The 18,990-nt window shown below is 35.6% G+C and overlaps 1 pseudogene; it reads right to left on the bottom strand.

The window, feature by feature from the left end:
• Positions 1-301: 301 nt before the first annotated feature.
• LOC149148725 (AT-hook motif nuclear-localized protein 16 pseudogene) lies at positions 302-2,446 on the bottom strand (annotated as a pseudogene).
• Between the last annotated feature and the right edge of the window lie 16,544 nt (positions 2,447-18,990).

The following is an 18,990-nucleotide window of genomic DNA, read 5'->3' as shown; positions in this document are numbered from 1 at the left end:
AATGAGAGGACCCAGCTTTTATCGAGATCTTCAAATAATACAATAGGTTATTTCTTAACCCCCAGGACCTAAGTTATCTCAATTTCTACTGAATAAAGTATGCCATTGAGTTTAGCAAAGTATTCCCCAGCAAAAATAACATACCATGAAACCAGGAACTAATTGGCCACTGAAGACCTTTTGATGATCAAACAAACTATGAAACCAAAAAATAATTAGCTGAGTGAACAATTTTCAAGAGGACCCCTTCCTCATGGTCTGCTAGGAAGAGGAATTCATGAAAAACGAGATATATTATTATAATCTTTTGCCAGTATTAAGGTGCCAAAATCTAGGAAGCCAAAACGTATTGATGCACCAAAAATCTTTGAAAAATACTTCCTGGCACGGGTGAGAGTTCGATCAAATATGGATGGAGGACCAGAATTTTAAGTTTCTGATATCATGGTTTCCTTCCAAATTCACGAAGGTCACAGAGCAAGGTGGAAAAAAAAGAATGATGTCGTTGACTTACTGCTGTTCAGGTTTCTGGAAACCTTGGAAATATTTTAGCTGAATGTATCTGAAAGAGTGAGTAGTCAAATCCATCTTAATTAGAATGACAGCTCTGGTTTCTTGATTGTGTTTCAACAACCATGAGCTCTCATGATATCTAGTTTTATTACAGAAAGCGAAGATGTTGGTTGTAAATTGTAATCTCATGGATGGGCTTTTAGGACACGCATCAAAACATGCCAAGGATATGACAGACTCCGGATAGGGTTCCATGGTGGAAACTACAACCCAAAATGAGAAGGGGTAAGTAAATCAGAGAACTTATTTCAGAAATAATTCATACAACGCAAACTAGCTTGAGAAACAAAAGAAGTCTATTACAGCAGACCTGAAATGCTCCATTGTTTTTCTTCTCCTTGAGTGAACGAGGATGAGCAGAAGCAATCCCACAAATGGGATCTAACTCGCCCTAAACAGAATAAAACACTTTACAAGTCTGAGTATCATTTGTACACATGATATTGTACGAAATTTATGAATGAGGTGATCTGCTGGAGGGGCAGTGAGCAAGTGGCCCTGGCACAAAGGGGAAGAAAGGTTTACTTTTGTTAATATTGGGTACGGGTATGCTGTGGCCAGGGGTAGAGATCAGGAGGGAGTTGACCGTTGGGGAGCAGATTTGGGGGAATGTTGAAGATGGGCATGCTAGGCGGATCTGGTAACTGCTGCTGCTGCGCCGCCGTTAGGGTTGATGGCTGGGAAAGCGGCCCTCCGGGAGGGTGGAGCGGCATAGGCAACGGTTCCTCGTCCTCATCTAGGGGCAGTCGCTCGTAAGGGGAGTTACGGAATGTGGCAGCAATGACCACGATAGGGCCGGAGGCCACCAGGGCGCCCACGACACTCCCTCCCACCACTTGTCCCTGTCCAACCGCAACATAAATAGTGAGAACCGTAGCCCCGGAGGGCTCAGTGGTGGGTAGAAACGACCCACACAGTGACAAGATTTCGAACCTTCCGTGCAACGTCGCGACTGCGTTAGCCGCGCCCGGCTGACGCAGGGTAACGTTGTTCACCGTCCCGCTTCCGCTGAGAATGCAGATTCCCCGCTGCCGCCTGCGCGCGAAATTCGCCAAGCTCTCCGCAACGTCGCAGCCGTTGGCGATCTCCAGAACGTGAGCTCTGAGGGCGTTGGGGCTCTCCTGGTGGACAATTGTGGGGGGTTTCGGCTTGTTCTTGGACCCCGGCGGCCTCCCGCGAGGCCTTCGGCTCAGCTCGCCGTCCATCTCATCGCCTTCGTGAGTTTTGCCCGCGGCATCGCTGTTGTCGTTGTTGTTGCCGTCGCGCTTTCGTTTCTTCAATTCGCTGTTGCCGCTGCTTTCCTCTTCAGAATTATGGAAGCCCCTATTTTGCAGCGTATGGACGGGACCGGGAACATGGCCAAACCCGGGGCCTGACCCGGCGCCCGGTTCCATTCCCCCCAACCCTCCATTTCCCTCCCACCACCGGTTCGCCAGGATTGCGTCTCGGTATTACCAAAATCTCTCAATACTTCGCTGGCCTTAACATCTAATTTCAAAATCTTTGCTGCCTTCAATCAGTGCTCGCTATTCCTAGTTCAATCCAACCGCATACTGATCCGATTCTGGCACGGCATAAAGGTGATCCAAAAAGCTTTCTCTAAGGCCTCTGATCTTCCTCAGAAAAGAAGAGCAGCAATAACTAGAAATCAGCGTGAGTAAAAAGGAAGAGAAGGGACACAAAGTGTGGGTGCACAAGAAAACCACATGCTTCTCAAAGGCGGTATTTATTGGCCAGAGTGGGTTTCAAAATAAGGTAAGGGATTAGGGTTTGAGTGGTGTGCAAAATGCATGTGATCAAGTGGGGTCATCTCCCGGGTACTTATCTCCTACACTCCGGACATCATTCTCACTCCAAACTACATGAATTCTGAAGGGCTTTCAAGCGTCTTTATTGCATTTCTATCGCGCCACTCAGCCTCCCACTCGCTCTCAAAGCCACTCACCATCGGTCTTACGGCATTACAGATCTATTTGTGCACCAGGCTCTCATAGTCTCTCGGTATGGGAATCACATACCTAAATTGCTACAAACAAGTGGTATCATGCCTTTTTCCATTGCCTACGTCATGTCAAGGTGGACTCCACTCGCTTGCGATTTACACGCTGTTTGTGGCGAACTTATTCGGAGAAACTGGGCGGGGGTTTGTCCTAGGAGCGTTGCTAGGGTTTTCAAGCTGGCTCTTCGTATCAGTAAAATGTTAAGTGGTGACAAGTTTGTTGGTCAATTGTTAAGTGGGTTCCAAGTTATTACCTGTCCATGAGTCTAGGGAAAAAGAAGTCCAATAAGGTCCCTTTCATATTATCACGCTGGGGGCGTTTTTGTATAAACTAATTCATACATACATGAAGATTACCTGTGCGAGATAACTTTGTTTTATAAAAATTTTAATATAAATTCTTGGTGGGTATTATTATATGTTTGGCATAATCCGATTTATCTTTTTTCCTAGGATTTCAAATTTGATTGGAAAATATTTTTGACTTTTGAGATGTCTCAAGGGGAGGCTCTCCTCCTATGATGGAGTCTCTATTCTTGCTAAATCATAAAATCCCTGTATATCTAGCCTATGAATATACTTTTGGTGTTATAGCGGAAGTTCCTATATTTTGAGTTTCACCTAGATTACTCCAACAAATTATCAGGTATCATATTTAAAAATAAAATAATAAATTTTATATTAAATTAAAGCTTTCTATTATATTTTTTAATTAAAATTAATTCCAAAAATTAACTTATTATAAATATTATAAAAATAGATAAATATTATATTAAATTTAAATAATAATAAATAAAATATTTATTATTTTTAAAAATAAAGTATAAAAAAAAATATGGTTATAACTCTTTATTTATTCTTAAATAATGTTTTTTTTTTAATCATTTACCATGGCTATTTTTCTTTATTTCTTCTTTCTTTGGTCACTAATGGTCAATATAAATTGTAATCATTGTGAAAATTTCAATTTTTTTTATAATAGTGATATCAATATTTTAAATGTATTTAGAAATTTTTGTAATAACAAATTTAATATTTAGAAAATTATAATATATAATGTTTGTGAAATTTTGTATTTACTTAATGTGATTTTTTATTAATATTAATTTTATATTTGAATATGGTTAAGGAAAATAGAAAAATTATCATATTATTTTCATTCATATTAGGATTTTGAAGAATAATAAAATAAAAATTTTGATGTTATACTTTACGATATTAGGTAACTCAAAATTGTAAATAAAATGGTGACTTTCCTCAACTTTTATAATCTTGATCATGTTCTTTGATGATAATCAAGGTTTACTAAGACTGATATGATCTATGGATCCTCAAGAAGGTAAGAGATTGCCCTTGATCTTTTAGTATTTTATTTTCATGCCTAAAAATCATTAAAAGAAGCTCAGATAACCATAATTTTGATGACTTAAAGGGCCATAAGGGTGGATACGTGACAAATACTTAGAAGGTTAGATCAAAGTTGAGTATAAGATGGACAATATAAGAGAATGTACTTCTCATTTTTAAGCTAATGAAGATTGATTCTGGGGTCTTACGAAATTGGACCCCTAAAGGTTTTATCCTTGATGGTTATGGGCCTAGGAAGTCTAGCCACCTCAACATTTCTATAAAAATTGGACTTCCAAGCCTCCAAATGTCCAAATTTAAGTTTTTTAGCCTCTAGCGAAAACCATGCATCGAGACACCACCATGTTTTTTTCAAATAACTAATCTTTCTCAATGGTGCTAAGACCTTCTTCCAAACAATCCAAGTTACTGTTGATGCCAACTAGGAAGTCTAGTAAGAGACTACCCTTAAAATCTACAATTCAAATCAAATATCGATATTAATGGTTATGCGTTGATCGAACGTTGACCAACATGAACTTCAATTGACACCCATTTAACCTAATGAGATGAGATTGATCAAGATATGTGGGCTTGGTTATGCCATCAAATGCAAAAGGAGGACTATGATGGGCCCTCCTTCAAAGCCTGATGGGATTTGATTACTGAGGTCTACAATGTTAACGTATCATGTGACCTCCATTTTTATAGTTCCACCCACTTTCATGTTCCACACTTAAGTCTCTCCTAGTGCAACAAAGACAAAACACCCCTTGTCTAGCTCGATTAGATAGAATAGATTTTCCATGAAACTCCCATGGCACATTCTAGGAAAGCTCAACCTCTCCTGTTAGCCTCTAATGCAAAACATGGAAAACAAACAATAAAACATTATTTTTGCACACACATTAACCATATACATGACAAAAGAACATAGATCACATATATTATGAAATAAATGTTGTTACATGTTATGTTTTCTTAGGGATTGGGCACCATCTTGGTGTGATTTTATATTGTACTTCCAACCTAGCCTAACACACTTGTAGGCCTCTTATATAACCAAAAGAAACAAGCCCTAGAAAATATGAGGAGATATGCCCGCTTGCCATGTTACACCATCTAGAGGTTTCACGATTATTAGTTCACAATTTACAAAAATAGAGGGAATCGTGTCTTCTTGTAACAATTATAACAAAGGTCCTTCAAGAGGCTTCTAGAAATCAAGTTTGATTTACGGAGGGGTTTATGATTCTACATCATACTACCACGATTGAAAATATTCATGATCTCTAGATCATTTTCCTTCACTATTACATCTCATTCATCTTCAATCTCAGTCTCGTTTCTCCTCATGTATTGTTGAATTCCTATGACTACTCAACAGTGAGTTGTAACCACGTCTTCATTGACACTTCACCAAGCTCTCTCCTATGGCTTGGTTGTTTGGTATCATAGGTTCACCTCCTATGGAGCCTCTTGAGAACTTCTTCTCCTCTAGTTGTAGCTTGCTTCTCACCTCTCTTGAGAAATTCTCTCATTCCCTTCTCCTTTAACCAACAAGAAATTGTCCCTCGCTGCAATATCACTGGATGAAAAATGATTCTAGAGTTCTCATTAAATTGCACCCCAAAAGGCTTCACCCCTGAACCTATGGGTTATTTTCCCATGAAATCCAACTGCCTAAGCCTTTATATAGTGATTGGAATTTCATATCCCCAAATCTCCAAACTTATGTTTTTTATCCTCTGGTGAAAACCATGTAAACAACCACCATTGAATTCTTTCAGATCACTAAATTCTTACTTGAAGGTGATTGAACATTTTCCCAAACCATCCATGTAACCAAAGGTGATAAGTAGGTGCTCGCAGGAGAGATGGAACTTTAAAGCTAACTTTGAGATAAAATATTATATATTAATTATTGTGATTGCATATGATGCCAATTAGCCTTGAATCTGAATGACTCCCACTTAACCCAATAAAATATATTTAGTCAAGAGATGCGGGTCCAGTCTGGCCATCATATGTAAAATGAGGTCTCTGACGACCCCTTAATTGAATTTGAACATGATTTGATTTCTTATGGCTCCAACATTGGTGTATCAGGAAACATTCAAATTTATAGTTTCAGTGTCTTTTGATTTATTTATACGCTAGATTCTCTCCCTATGAAACAAAAATACAACACGCCCTCTCTAGGGACATTTGACGAAATAAATTTTCCACGTAACTCCCTATAGTACATTTCAAGAACATTCGACCTCTCCCTTCATCCTCTCATGCAAAACATGGAAAAAAATAAATGAAACTAGGTTTGTACACACATATTAACCACATATACGTAAAAACAACACATAATGCATGTGTTCCAAAATAAATGTGGTTACATATTACGACCCCTCAGGGCCTGGTGACCCTGTCAACTTGATCCTAGATTTTACTGGGCTGCTTTTCCAAAACACTCATAGATGCCTATACAACCAAAAAAAACAAACCCCGTCAAATTTTAGGAGTCACATCCTCTTGCCATGTTGTAAATTCTGGATGCTTTGATATAATTTCTTTAGAATTTAAAAAATTAGGGAAAATCATGTCGTGTTTTTACAATTTCCACAATGTTCCCTTTAGATGCTTTTGGAAATCAAATTTGATTTTTGGGAGGAAGTTATGCTTCTGCATCACCTTCTTAGTGTCACACAGGTGACAAACTTTTTCATCACATTGCGGTTTGGGAATTCACCTACTTCCAATCTGAAGTTCATGAGATTGTTTTCTCATTTTAGTAATGTTTATTTTTCTTCTTAATAGTAGTCAATACAGATAGATGTTTTTTATTTCTAAGATTGTTCTTGATCAACTAATTATAATATATTAGTTTCATTTTTTCCTCTAAGTACTTATGAGACCATAATTTCTCTTGAAATTTTGATCTAACAATAATTTTTAGTATTATACTTATTCTTTAAAATGATCCACTCCATTATCCCTAAATAGTCTAGATGCTTCATATTGACTCATCATGTTTTTTTCATCCATCTTTATGTTATCGAAGTGGAAAAGGTGGGTTAATTATATCACATGACCATTTCTACCTGTGTGACCTAGTTGGCATATTAGGGTTTGAAACCTTATGGAAACATTTTGAAGACTTAAACATTTTTTTATCACTATTTTTCTCTTATTTATTCGCACACCATTTTTTTCTATTCTGTAGATAACGAAATTTTGAATAGGAAAGAATTGTCTTTATCGGAGAATGTATGCAAAATTTAGCTACTAAGAGGTTGACATTCTTATTTGTACCACCACAATTCAAGAGAATGTCACGTGATCCCCCATTACTCTTGAAAATGAGCTAGCCAGATTATCATAATTAAGAGGACTTTAATAAAGTCAATGTTATAACTCTAGTTAAGAGTTGAAGGAGTCAAACCTAAGCACTGTTAGGCTACTGGGTTGTCTTATAATGAGGTCACTAGTAGGAAAATTGGTTCCATACTTTTGGAGTGTATTTTCTTCCATAGAAAAACATAGGAGCCGAGAGGGACAGGGAGAGAGAATAAAAAGAGGATTTGTGCACTGTAGTAGCTCATGGGCGATAATACTTAATTATTTTTACTTGGGTATGTTTTCTATTCATATAAATAGTGAAGCGTGGTCTCACCTTCTAGCTCAGTTTTCCGTTAGAAGTGTTTCCTAGGTTGTATATTGTGTTAATTTGTGTTTTGTGTGTTTTCTTCCATTATTCTCTATTTTATACATAATTATAATTTCGATGTGTATACAATAAACATTAACTTCTAGATCTAAAAATCTAACGGGAAATATTAAGTCATAGTGTAGAATTCTAATTTTGTAATATATTTTAGTAGATAAGTTGTGATGATCTATCTAGTGGGATATCTATGGTAGTCTATGAATCATACAATACTTGAGCTTATTACTTTGGGTATATTGTGGTGATTTGCAGATGATCTTGATTGGTTAAGTTGAAAGTCACAAAACGCTAGTTATGGCCAATGAATATGTGAATAACCTTCCTAATCTCACAGTGGAGAGGTTTTCATGGTTGGAAGCATAAGTTACAAATATAAATTGTAATGTGAGCCTCCTCATGGAATACCTCATTAATGAGCTTGGGTTATTTGAAGAATATGGGTATTCTAATGCACAAGACTAGTTACATGGGAGATGAGGTGATTAGAAAGAACTAGAGAAGGAGTTGAAGAAAGTAGTTGAAAATGATCAACCCAGTTTGAGCGTTGTCAACCAGTCATAGTCCATGTTCAGTATGAAAGAGAAGGGAAATATGAAGCCATATTAAGGTTATATCAATACTATGAAGCTAATTCATGTGTTGTAGTAATTATAAGTTTATTTCAGTGTTCATCAAAGACAGGAAGAATATACTATTTCATATGTGCTACTAAAATTAAAGAGTCATGGCTTGACTTGGTGTGAAATCCAAATAGATACCTCGAGGTTGGAGGGAGATCCTTTAGTGACTATGTGGGAGTACTTTAAAAGGCTCATAACATTACAATTTTACCCTATTCTGTATGTAGGTGGCTAGTGGTCTAATGGTACTATATTAGGTAGAAATAGAGGTAGAGTGTATAGGAGTACACCACAAAATTTAGAAATATGGTAAGAAAATTGTGTACCTCCCAAAATAACCAAAATGTATGCCTTAATTATCTCAAGGGACTACATATTCATGTGTTGAAGAAACTGATTCTAATCGAGCCAATATTAGTAGATGAGGCTTGCGTATAGGAAAATATCTGGAAAACAAAGGCGAAAGGAAATGGAAATAAAGTGGATAGAAGAAGAAAGAGCACTAGGATGCTTATAAGGAGGGGAGAAAGAAATGGAAAGAGGGAAAAGATAAAAAGAGGACGACTAAAACACAATAGTGCAAAGATCCTATCAACCATTGGAACATTGAAAATAATATAAAGGAGAAGTTGTGCAAGTTGCATCAAGAGGTTAACTTGAAGAAGAAAAATAAAGATGTAAGGAAGAAGAATCCAATGCCCACTAATTCAGCAACTATGTTGAATGTAAATTAGTCATGGATGAGAATATTGTATGTACTTTAGTGCAGAAGGAGGTGAATATTAGGATTCTTCAAGAATAGGAAGACAGTGAGAATACACAAATCTTCTATATAGATATACAAGTTAAGAGGACTAAGATTGATGTTTTTATTGACTCAAGATCATATTAAAATGTAATTTCAGTAGACCTTCTAAATATATTGGGAATGGGAGTTCATGATAATCCAAGACTACATCCATCAGTATGGGTAAATAAATATGTTGTGATAAAGATATCAAAACAATGAAAAATTAAATTTACTATCGGCATTTATTTTATTGATCAAATAGAACTAGATGTCATTTCCCATGATGTATGTGGAGTGGTGTTTGGAAATCCCTATATGTACATGAAGGATGAAATATTCATGTGGAGAGATAACCAATACCACCTCATCAAGGATGGAAAATACTTCACCATCAATTAACATGAGGGAATGTTCAAATTTTCACTCGTACTTGCCAACTAAGCTAAGAAATTTATCAGTTCAAGAAAAAACTATGTTTTATTTATTTTAAAAGAAAATTTGTATGTACATGAGCTAGTAAGAGGAAAGGAATCCATGGACGGGTGTACTAATAAATGTAAATAAAAACTAGAAGAATTTCTAGAAGAATATAGTGATGTGCCCTAGGAAACTAAAGGGCCACCACCCAAGAGGGAAGTGGAGCACAAGCTTGAATTATTATCGAACTTACCATTGTCAAACGTCATATTATATAGGCAGTATATGGTATAAAAAAGAGAGGTTAAGAAATTATTGCAACAAATCCATGAATACAACATCATTTTATTGATTATATCACCATGTGGGTCACCCATCATGATTGTTCAAATGAAGGATGTGAATTTGGTAATGTGTACATACTACATGACATTGAAAATAATTGGGCTCAAGAATTGATATCCCCTAACTATAATAGATGAACTATTAGATCAATTTTAGCAAGTGAAATAATTCATCAAAGCTTGAATTATAGTTTAGATATTACCAAGTTCAATTCAGAGAAGATTATAGCTAGAAGACTACCCTCGAAACATGGAAATGTTTGTATTAGTGGTTAGTCGTGCCATTTGGGCTATGTAATGCTATAGCTACATTTATGAGCTTAACGAATAATACAATGAACTTTTTCATAGATTCATTTGTTATTTTCAAATCGGATGACATATCAATATATATTGCTACCTGGGAGGAGCACATATCAAATTTGATGTAGGTTTTGGAAATATTAAACAAGAACTAGGTACTTGGAAATCTCAAAAAGTGTGAGTTTTCATAGTATTATTTGGTCTATTTGGGGTGTGTGATAGGTGACATAGAGATAAATGAATATCCTTGAAAGATGGAGGCCATCATATTATGTGTAGTGTCTACTAATGTTTCATTTTCAGTAGTAGCAACTCAACACCATGCCATAATAACAAGTGGAAAGAAGGTGAAAATGTGAATATTGGTAACACTTTTCCTTATTTTTTTATGCTTTCATTTTTTAGGCATTTATAGATACCTATATAGTTAGTGATAATTTTTATCTATTTTTTTAAGATATAAAAGAATAGTATTACACGTAGTCCCTACTATTTTTTCATAATTTTTACTATTAGTATTAGTTATCCCAAGAATTATTAACAATAAAACCTTAATCCCAAAAGTGTTTCCCATTTTTACATTTTCACCCAAGGTTTTCAAGTGGGGAATGGGTTAGTAGAGGACCTTTCAGGAGCTAAAGAAGAAGATCAATTATGCAATGTTTCTTTCATTACTTAACCTTAAACAACCCTAAAAGTGGAGAAAGACATGAATGAATGTCATGGGAGTAGTCTTGATGCAGGTAGGAAGGCCCATATGCTACCATTCTTTAACATCTCATGGGTAAATTGTTAGCTTCCCTACTCATGAAAAGGAGCTATATGCCCTAATGCAAGATATGAAGAAGTGGAAACAAAATCTAATGGGAAAGGAGACATCAATCCACATAGATCATAAACCATTATACTACCTCCATGGCTAGAGTAAGCAATAAAAATCCAAGCATGATAGGTGGATGGGGTTTCCACAATAGTTTCATTTTCCAATCAAGTATAAAAAACATAGCACAAGCAAGTTGATTGACATTATTTCAAGTCGACCATAATCAAATATCATAGCTTTGATAAATTTCATGCGCATGGATCGATTCATCCATAAAACATATAGGGAGGAATATTTAAAGGATGATGACTTCAAGGATGTTTTCTAGTAGTTGTAGATCTAGAGTCAGGTGCATGATGGTGATAACACCATTAACTACCATCTTCCAGACATGTTACTCTAGAGGAGGGAAAAATTATAGTTTCCTAAAGTTGAGCAAGAGTACATAATTATAGAGTATCACACCTCTAAGGTTGTAGGATATTATGGTTTAAGAAAGACAATGGTGAACGTGAAAAGGTACGCGTATTGGCCCAAGATGCAAGGCCATGTAGCTTGGTTCATAGGAGAATGTATGCTTCGTTGTACCAACAAGCTTAGTAAAATGAAATAGAGTTTATATCATGCCTTACTTATACCCACTCATTATCCAAAAATAATTTACATGGAAATTTTTAGAGGCTTACGAATAGCTAGGAAGGGACATGTCTAACTACTCATGGTTGTTGAGAGTTTTAGCAATATGTGTGTCTTAATTCCCTATGACAAGATGATCAATAGGAAAGACAAAAGAAATTTGTTCTTTGGAAAGGTCTAGGTGCACTTTTGGATACCAAGGACTATCATTTTATACATGACACACTATTTCTCAATGCATTCTACACTACATTCAGGGAGAATATGGACATGAAGTTGAAGAAGTTTGTAGCATTCTATTCGTAGCCAGATTAGTAGACCAAAATAGTCAAAAGTACCCTGATGCAACTTTTGAGGAGTGATAATGAGAAGGATCCAAAGGCCCGTGATGAAAATATGGTATATATGAAACATGATTATAATAAAGAAATTCACACTTCTACTTATAAGTCTCCATTTAAAACTTGTTTTGGATATTCTCCACCTTCATATTTAGGTATGGCATAACGAAAGAAAGTATTTGTGATGAAGGATCACATAGAGGATGCCTTAAGTTAAGAAAACATTGTTGAGAAAATTTGGAAAATGCATATGTAGGTATAATAGAAACCACAAAGGTTATAGGAAAAGCATGAGGCTAGTAATGATTAGCAGAGAATAGAGAAGTCCTTCGAGGTGGGAGACATAATATGACTACAATTGAATGTGTGGATACAAGATCATTTATGATACTCTAAGAGCTTCGTTTGAGGTATTGGAAAAGGTTGGGTATTGTTGCACTAAAAATTTTCACCTTGACATTCTGTTATCTGTGTGAGTTCATTACCACTCATACTTTCCTCCTCTGCAAGTCTAAAACATCAGTTTCTCATATCAAGTCTTGAAAATAAGAGAAAAGCTCTCAAAAGTCTTTAAAACTCTGGTTTTGCACTTTCTCTTGGTCTTACCTGTGGTCTTGCACCTAATGGTCATGTCTTCGGTGCACCTGACCGCACTGTCTCTATGTTAAAGGTGTGGACCCTTGTAAAAGTTAAAAAGGCGTGAGTAGACTTTGAAAAAACTCACTTTCATTTATTTCTAGAAGCTTTTGGAAGGAATCTTGAGGTGGAAAGTTTTCTCTTTTAAGGTTCATGTAACCCATACCTTAAGGAGCTAACCCCTTGATGTGAGGAGCTTATTCCTTTGAAGGAGGATTCCATCCCTCCATAGGTGGACCAGTAACCTCCTCCTCTGCACTATAAAAAGAAGCATTGAGCTGGTTACTGGGGAGTTAGAAGCTTATTAGTTTTTGAGGTGAAATGCTACTGGAACTTAGTCTTCTTTAGTTGAGTTTTTATGAGGAGAGATTACATACCTCTAAGATCTCATTTGCAAGATTGCAAGACTTGTCAAAGTAAAGGAAATTCATATTTCGGACCCCAAGAAGAACTTGTTCAACATCAAAGCCGAAAAGGTTGCAAGGTTCTTCTACTATTCAAAGTTAATACAAATATATTTTTTTTTCTCAATAAGCTGTTAATTCATGGTTTATTTTATGGATTCCTTGATCACCATAATATACATGATTTATAATATTTGCTATGCAGGTGTTGTTTAATGTTTTCTTGTTTGTGATTGCAGGTCTTCAAAGGTAACTCTTTCGAACGAATGGGGGATGACTACTATGAACAATCACTGGATCTAAGGTAGGATCTTAACACCTCTGTAGTATTTACTTATAAATCGCATATGTCTAGAGAAAGATAGGTTTGTTTGTCTGTTTGTTGCTAGACTATCTTTTGATACTAGGTAGAGCGGTCTTGTCTACAAGATGGATTTATCCAGCCAAAAAATTGGCGACTCTGTTGGGGATGGTATTTGATTTTTGGTTTTCCTTTGTTTTGACTTGAGAAAATTGTTTCTTTTCAGGTTTTTGATTAATATATACTGGCTTGGGTAGCTTTTAAAATCTGGAAGTATTTTTTCTTTTTTTTTAAGTTTTATGGGGACCGCACTTTCTCTTTACAGACAGTGTGGGCATCTCTAAATTTTCCTTGAGTAAACAGTGCGGGACCGCACCTGTTGCTTCTGGAGCCTATAGACCCTATTAAATTTTTTTGAAAAACTTAAGATATGTTCTTCCAGTTTGTGAGAGATTTTTCGGCGTAAATCACATGGAAAACCATTTGTCGACGTGTTTCGAACCAACTAGTGTGGTTCATCGTCAGGACAAGTTGAAGAAACAGATCCAGCCCAGCGAGTTAAATAGTCTGAGCAGAGCCTCCAACGGCTAACTTGACCAACGACTAGTTTGACTCTAGGACCAGGGTCAAAATTATTTTATTAATTAAATTAACAATCTCAGGGATCAATAAATATATAAAATTTTTAATGGGTATTAGTTCAAAAATTATTATAAAAATAATAAGTTAATTAGAATTTAATGGAAAACCCGGACCTTATAAAATGAATAAATTAATTTTATTAAAAGAATTATTAAATTTTTTTAAGTTAATTAGTTACATAAAGGGTATTATAATATTAGAATAAAATAAAGTAATAACCAAAGGGATGCTAGGTTAGTTAGAAAATTATTTAAAAAGTAAAAGTTGATTAGAAATTAATTGGAAAATTAGTTATGTAAAGGACCTCATAATAACCTATATGCATAAAATATATAAAAAATTGAAAAGGGTGAGAATTTAGAGGAATTATTAGAAATTAAAAGAAAATTAGTACCAAAGGACCTAATAAGTTATAGGAGATGAAAGAATTAAAGAGTAAAAAAATAAATAAATAAAATAAAATAAAATAAAATAAAAATAAAAATAAATAAATAAATAAATAATAATAATAATAATAATAAAAATAAAAATCAATAAATAAAAACAAAAATAAAATAAAAGAAAATACAGATATATATTAAACAAAAAATAAATAAATAAATAAAAATAAAAATAAAAAAAATAAAAATAAAATAAAAAATAAAAATAAAATAAATAAATAAATAAAAATAAAAAATAACAAATAAAATAAATCAATAAATAAATAAAAATAAAATAAAATACAGATAAATATATATATATATATAAAAAAAAAAAAAAAAAAAAAACAACTTAAGGAGGAGGGCGAAAAAACGACTAAGAAGGGAGTGCTAAGACCCAACACCTACTGATTTTCCAACCATCTTCCCTATTGAGATTGCTTGGCCTCTTTTCAATCTCAAGCGCTTCCCTAAATTTACGATGATGGAAATGCGAAACCCTAGCAATAACACTAGCCTCCTCAATACAAACATGATGATTGGTTTTCTCAGCATGTTCAGCTAAAGCGGAAGACTTAGCTCTCCTATGCTTAACGTCGGCTGCATGCTCGCTAATCCTATGATTAATGGAGTGACCAGTCTCCCCAATATAGGGGGTCCCACAGGAACAGGGGATCATATAAACACCTTTCATATCCTTAGGGTCGATAGGATCCTTCACCGATCTGAGGGACATACGAATGGTGTTCAGGGGCCTAAAAGTCACAGGGATACTATGCTTCCTGAGAATCCTTCCAATTCTATCAGTGACCCCTTGAACATACGGAAGATGGACACCTGGAATTCGCTCCTTCGGTTCCCTTTTAGTCAGAGAATTCTTGGAAGCTTTAAGGAAAGCCCTTGATATGGATCACAGAAGCCTGAACTCTATAATATCTTCTTCCAGTTAAGTTTAGGTTTGATTTAGGATTTTTAGTGTCTACCCAGATCTATATTTTTCCTGTCAAAAATCCCTTGTGAGTGAGTTCTGATAGTATTTTTATTTTGAATGATTTTCTAGAAGTTTTGCATGCTTGGAGTGGTTTTCACTTTGTCTCTTTAGTGACTCAAAGACCAAAAGCTTGAGAAACCTTAGATCACCCTGGTGTCTTTCTGTCTTCTTGATGAGTCTGACTTGGTTGTGAAATCTATCCTTTGTGAGAAATAGATTTAGTTTTCTCATTGCAAATCTTTGAACAAACTTTGTTATAAGTTCTAAATATCATTTTTACAAAAGAAAACATATCTGGATCTTTTTGATTGGTTTTTTATTTTGTGCAAATGAATCCTTAGCTTACTAAACAACTAAGTAAAATCTCCTCAAAAGAGAATTGAAGCTTTTATTCAATTAGATTTTTAAAGTTTTTAGATCTCAAAATTAGTTTTGGTAGTTTTGAGTGTTTTTCTAGAACTTGTAGATCTCTTTTGAAGCAAATTGTTTTTTTGTAGTTTCGATTTTTGAAAAATGGAAAGGGATTTATTGTGAGAATTAATTATTTTTCTCATTTTGAGTTCTTATTTAAAAAACAAAGATATTTTCTTTCCATTTCGATGTTGAAAGAAAGAATTGTTTCTTAAAGAATTTCATTCTCGAACTCTTTCTTTTAGCTAGAATTTCATTGAAAGAAAAACAAATTGCATATCATTTTAGGTGCATTTTTTAGTGTCTTTGGAGTCGAGTCTTCAGACCATAAAAGTTTCATTTCCATAACTATCAACTTAAAGAACAACCCATAAAAGCAATGATTAATTAAAATTGATGTAGTAATCTTTTCTATTTCTAGGCTCTTATCACCAATATAGCTTAGGTTAGTATCTTGGAGTAGGGAGTAATTAACTCTCCAAGATAGTTAAAACAAACAAGTAGATACATCTTGTGGTAGGAAATAAATCCAATTGTAATTCATACATTCTGGGAAGCTTCTGTTAAAGGAGTCAATCACGAGATCATGTCCGAACCTTTGAGACAATCAATTCTGTTTCATTGGGAAAGATAGAAGATTTGCGCGTATTATAAACGGTAAACCTCGGATTAACTATTGTCGAGGCGCCTAGGGTCACTTGTTGGTAAACCTTGGATTGACCATGTCAAGGAGCCTTCAGTGGGATTGAGCTTTGTTACTTTGACCTTGCGTGTAGATCGGATCGTAGACTGTTCCCCCAGTGGTATTTTTTACTATTGGTAACCTTAGTGTCCATAAGCTTAAGATTATTTCCTAAGGTGACGATGAAGGGAAGATCTCACTATACCTAACGCAGACGTTGACTAGACTCACTTGGACTCTCTAGGGGGTTCTCTTCACTCGAGATGGTTTTGTGAAGAAACTTTTGCCAGTCTGTTTCGTTAAGCAGGCTTTCGGGGTAATTGTTACAACCGCCTTTTCTATATTAAACTTCTATAAGTTGGATTTCATCACCAACTGGTGTTTTTAGTATGGGAAGTTACTGTTTGTTTGTGGTTTGAACTCAGATTTTTTTAGGTGTGTGATTCAACTGTTTTTTTCTTTAGAGACTTTAGGTGTTTTTATTGAAATTTTCTTTGTTTGTGTGTGATTAATTAATATTTAATCGTGGCCAAATTACTGAGACAATCTCATAGACTTCAGGGGAAACCTCCTGAGTATACACCAAGAAAACTTGAAGGGTTGCAACCTCTCGTATCACCTAGTGACAATAGAATTGGATCACCAGAAGTCGGAGAGTCATCTTTAGTTGTTCATCCTAATTATCAAATACAAACAACATAGCATATTCCAGAGCCAATTTCATTTTTTGAAGTTACTGGTAGTATTTCTCCTTCTAGTGAATTAGCTGAAGAACTTGAAATTTCTAAGCCTGACACTGAACCTGCTATTTTGGAACCATCTTCAAGATTTGTTACTCCAACTTCTAGTGATCCTAGTTCACCTAGGGTAAGAAATATCATTACTCAAAATCTTCCTTCTGGCCTCATTTTTATTGAAGAACTTGTTAGTCTAGACGAAGACGTAACTCTTCCTGAAAACCAACAGACTTTAAATCTTAGGGAGCGTGAATCAATATTCTACAGTCCTTTTACGAGTGACACTTGGTATTTATCATTGACAAATTTTTTAGAAAACCTGGGTCTTAGTTTCTCACCACCTTGAATTCCTTTTCATCCTAAAACAAGTGGTTATTATCCTTCATCGATCATGTTAAGACAATCATCTATGTTTTCCCAACCACTAGAAACATTTTTATACAGCGGTCCTTCTATTCCTTCAGGGTACTAGTCACTCTCTCGTACTTTTTCAAGAGTAACTCCTCGACTGACTAAACAATAGTTATCATCTGGTAGTAATGGAACTTAAACGTTAAATGCAGAACAGATCCTTATGATGTGTGGTAGTATTCCAAATCCTCAACCTCAAGGTAGTTAGTTATCACCTGGGGGGAAACCCCAAGGTATTCAGTTACCACCTGGGGGGAAACATCAAGGTAGTCAGTTACCACCTGGAGCGCTACCTCAAGGTTTTCAACCTTCAGGATAGTACATACCCCAAGGTCAACCCCAAATTCATTACATGCCTCAGGGTTATTAACCTCAGGATTAACACCCAACTCAAGGTTTACAACCGCCTTCTGGTCAATCATTTTTACAAGGAGCTAGAAATGTACTGCTTAATTATCAACCCTACATTCAACTAGGTTACGGTCCTCCATATGCACAACCTTTTATGGGTCTATACTCCCGAATGAACATGGTGTGGAATCCATCTCAAACTCAACAGACTATGCAACCTAATGTTTAGTTACCTAATCAACCTAGATAGCCTTTGGTTTCTGGTCCAACCTACTGTTCAAATCCCTGCACCTAGTTTAGTTTAGCAGCCTGGGCCTAGCACACCTCACACTTCGCCTCAAACTATTGCAATTACTCCAACTTTTGTTCAATCTGTAACACCTGTTTCTGGAGTATCTAAAGCTCTGGTTTCTACTCTCCCTGCATCAGTGTAAATTTCTCCAGTCTCTATGCAACAATCAGGACCTACAGTTCAGACTCTAGTCCAAATGCCTACAGGACAAGCCGGTACAGGTACGATTTCCACAAGTCAACTGCAATTCATCTATCAACCATACCAGGGACAGTATCAATTTAGTCCTACTGTACAAAACCCAATTTATTAGTCTTAATGGTATCCTGGCTATACTTATCAATAGCCTCAACAACCCCAGTTTGGTCTAGTTAATCCTAGTTTTGCAGGAGGTTATAACATTCGTAATGCAAATCTGATTCCAGGTTATCATGGATATCCTCCTCCTGGAACTGGTCTCATTACTCAAGGTTTTCGCGACCCTAACTGTTATTTACCATTTATTGTAACTTTGGATTTACCTGATTTGTTACGCCTTACGAACGATTCGATTTACTATCTTCTGTATTGGCCACCAATGCCTAGTAAGTTGCATAGTGATATCCCGAAATTCGAGGGTAAGTCAAGAGAGGATCCATCAAATCACGTTATGACTTATCACCTCTGGTGTGCGTCTAATTCAATCATTGATGATTCAATTCGATTGCATCTTTTTCAATGAACTCTTATTGGTCTTGCCGCCAAATGGTACATTGAGTTACCACGAGGCTCTTTTAATAATTTCAATCAATTAGCCACT

The sequence above is a fragment of the Pinus tabuliformis genome, chromosome 9, assembly GCF_031772625.1.
Source record: "Pinus tabuliformis cultivar Carrire ecotype Pingquan chromosome 9, CPIR1, whole genome shotgun sequence".
NCBI classification, from domain to species: Eukaryota; Viridiplantae; Streptophyta; class Pinopsida; order Pinales; family Pinaceae; genus Pinus; species Pinus tabuliformis.
This window is presented reverse-complemented; position numbering and strand designations above follow the sequence as displayed.